Source organism: Somniosus microcephalus, chromosome 4 (assembly GCF_052327205.1).
Source record: "Somniosus microcephalus isolate GS21.2 chromosome 4, FLI_Smic_1.0, whole genome shotgun sequence".
Classification (NCBI taxonomy): Eukaryota; Metazoa; Chordata; class Chondrichthyes; order Squaliformes; family Somniosidae; genus Somniosus; species Somniosus microcephalus.
In genome coordinates this window covers 41,261,854-41,265,114 of record NC_140990.1, presented here as the reverse complement: position 1 = coordinate 41,265,114, position 3,261 = coordinate 41,261,854, and the positions used below count along the sequence as shown (strand labels likewise).

General features: G+C 46.6%; 1 pseudogene; it reads right to left on the bottom strand.

Annotated features, from left to right (window-relative positions):
• Positions 1-1,923: 1,923 nt before the first annotated feature.
• Positions 1,924-2,655, bottom strand: LOC147118711 (T cell receptor alpha variable 38-2/delta variable 8-like; annotated as a pseudogene).
• Between the last annotated feature and the right edge of the window lie 606 nt (positions 2,656-3,261).

Genomic DNA, 3,261 nt, shown 5'->3' with positions numbered 1-3,261 from the left:
AGACTACCGATTGGCTTTGGCGTTTGCATCACGTGACTTTCTCAGCCCGCTGCTTCAGTTTGGTTCCCTCTGCTGGCGGATTCTGTTATATCGATTTAGTATGAGGTGATTGAGGGGAATTAGCATTTGTTGATCATATATAAAAACACGTGAGTCAGATATTGTGTCTCAAAAACCTATATTATAGCTGATTAAACACTGTATTTCTTATACTTCCTTCATTTCCGTCTCACTCTATTTGGTCCCAGTCACTGTCTCAGTGAGCAGTAGCAGGTTTACCACAGGCTTCTCGAGACCCAACCATCGCCCTTTCCGTTCCATCAGCTCCGAGTGCAGCTGAGCGACACCGCGCACTTTCTGCGGTTACACAGAGCCCTGAATTCGCAGCCCCACCCACAGCTTCCGTTTGCTGCTCTCGCTTTGACCCGCCTTGCCAGCCCCGTGTTATTGGAGAGATTGCGGCCTCTGTTCCTTGTTTGGCATTGGTTGGATCAGCAGTGCAGTTGGTGGGGTTCTTTATTTCTGCTCCGACAAAGTCTTTTCCGGACTGCAGAGTTACAGACTCAGGGAAATCATGCAGAACCGTATCGCACCGCTCCTCATCATTATATCACTTCTCAGTAAGTATTTCTTTCCCAGTAAAAATGAATTCTCCCCCTGACTCCTGTAACCCCGATGTTATTATTGGTGAAATGACGATGAATATGTTGATTGAGATGATGATGATGGTGGTGAGTATTGCTATTATTTCATGCTAGAATGGAGCCACCAAGACACAGTGGAACAGCCGGTCCCTGAAATGACGGTTGAAGAGGAAAATAACGTCACTCTAACCTGCACCTTGAAATCAAGCGACAGTAGAACTTATGTGTTCTGGTACAGTCAGCACCCCGGGCAGACCGCACAGTACCTGGTTCGTATTATCGGAGTGAATGTAAAAAGAAACCCAGACATCACTGGGGAGTGACCTTGAACCAATAGGAACCACTGACGAGGTCTATTCCGGTCCGGGATCGGGCTTTTAACGGGAGCGACTGGTTCGGACTCAAATCAAAAAAAATCAAATCAAATCAACTTTTATTGTCATTGTTAGTGCACAAGTGCAGTACAACGAAATGTAGGCTTGCGGCTCCCGAGAGTGTACAATTTGGATTAGGACACTTAACATTTCAACATACATTTGTACATATATATTAGCATAAATATGACCATAATAAAGTGCATCGGCAGATGTGCAGGCTTTAGTGTTTATTTGTGGAGTTCAGTAGGATGACAGCCCTGGGAAAGAAGCTGTTCCTAAGTCTGGTCGTACGGGTGCGAATGCATCTGTAGCGTCTTCCAGATGATAGGAGGGCGAACAGACTGTGACTGGGGTGGGTAGGGTCTTTGATGATGGACCGTGCCCTCCGTAGGCAGCGTTTCTGATATATATGTTCTATGGTCGGTAGCCGGGTGCCGGTAATGCGTTGGGCAGTTTTGACTACCCGCTGCAGGGCTTTCCGGTCAAGGGAGCTACAGCTGCCGTACCATAACGTGATACAGTTTGTCAGGATGCTCTCTATAATGCAGCGGTAGAAGTTAGAGAGGATCGGGGGTGACAGATTACATCCCTTCAGCCTCTTCAAGAAATAAAGGCGCTGCTGGGCCTTCTTCACCAGAGAGGAGGTGTTGAGGGACCAGGAGAGGTCTTCCGTGATGTGGACTCCGAGGAACTTAAAGCTGGCCACCCTTTCCACTTCAGCCCCATTGATGTGGATGCGGCTATTCAGTGCCTGGGTTGTGTTTGGGGTGCTTATTGTCGGTAAGGATTAGTCCAATCATGTCGTGTTCAAACTAAAGTGTTAATATTATTTAACTGACACCTTTTAGTACTCGATCCATAACTTTAAGGGAAAACAGCTGATCAGAAGCAGAAAGGACAGTTTAACCGGTCGGTTCATTCTGTGATCGATCTTTCGGGCCGATTGGATTCTGCAGTTTGTTTTCTCGGCCGCTCCTGGAAACAGTTGGGTGACAGTTTGATCTGAGGTTAATCTGGTTTCCTCTCGGTGTGTGTTTGGGCGCCTGACAGCGCGCTGCACATTGTGGCTGCATCTGCCCGTGATTCTACACAACCCCAACAGACAGGAGCTCCGCCCTACAGTCCAATGGCAGTTTTTGTACAGGGCTGTGACTGCTTTCCATCACTGTGAGTCTCAGGGCGCAGTAATACACGGCAGCGTCAGTCAGCTGTAGCCCCGAGATGGTTAAACTGGTGGATTTAGTCGGGGTCTGTAGCTCAGCAGAGAAACGGGTTTTAGCAAATTCTGCTTTATCTTCAGCACCGCCCGAGTATTTCCTCAGTATATACACGGGCTGTGTGTCTGGGTGTTGCCGGTACCAGTATAAATAATAGCTGCTCTGTGTAGTATCATAGGTACAGTTTAAAGTCACCGCTTCTCCTTCTGTCTTAACTCCTGAGGACAGCGGCTGAGTGACAGAATCTCCAAGACTCAGGTCTGAAAAACATGTTCAAACAGGAAAAGATCAGACCGGCGGGTGTTTAAAATTCAGATTCAAAACATGTTAGAAATGAGAGAAAAGCTGAAATGTGTTTGGTCCACAATTACCTGTCAGAAATGCCCCCCACACAACCCAGATGCTGAGTAGCCGCATTGTCGCTGTCCGCTCTGTAAAAGAGAGTGTTGGATATTTGAAGACACCCGTTCTAATCCCCGCCCTCAATAAACTGCTGTCGTGTCTCAGGATGCTCTCACCTCACTTCCTAGTGGCCCCAGTGGTGCTGTGAGACCGGTAGGTGGTGAGCTGGCTGTCAGTGAATGGAAACACCCCGAGCTACATAGCTACATGGTTCTGCTTTTAGAGACCGGTGGGATTGAACCCTTGTCTGTTTATTGTAACCGGGAAGCAGAGGGTTGCTAACGGGATTATTTTATTCCGGGGTCAATTCGTTCTCTAGAATTTGGTTCGCCTTACCTTCAGGATACTGGTAATCACGACTCCAGTGAGCTTTCCCTAACGATTCAGTGAAATAACGATTCCGTAATTTATTGGAGTGATTTATAGATGCGTGATATTAGAACGATGATATCTGCTGTTACTGAACAAACAATTGAACAGACTTAAAGAATAAACTCTCCCTGTAATTTAAACAGCGTTTCGAACACTGACCCCTTTTGTTGTTTGCATCTAAAATGTCTTTAAGTTCTATCTGTTGATTTCAGACCTTATTTCTGCCAGTAATTAATTCTTTAAAGATTC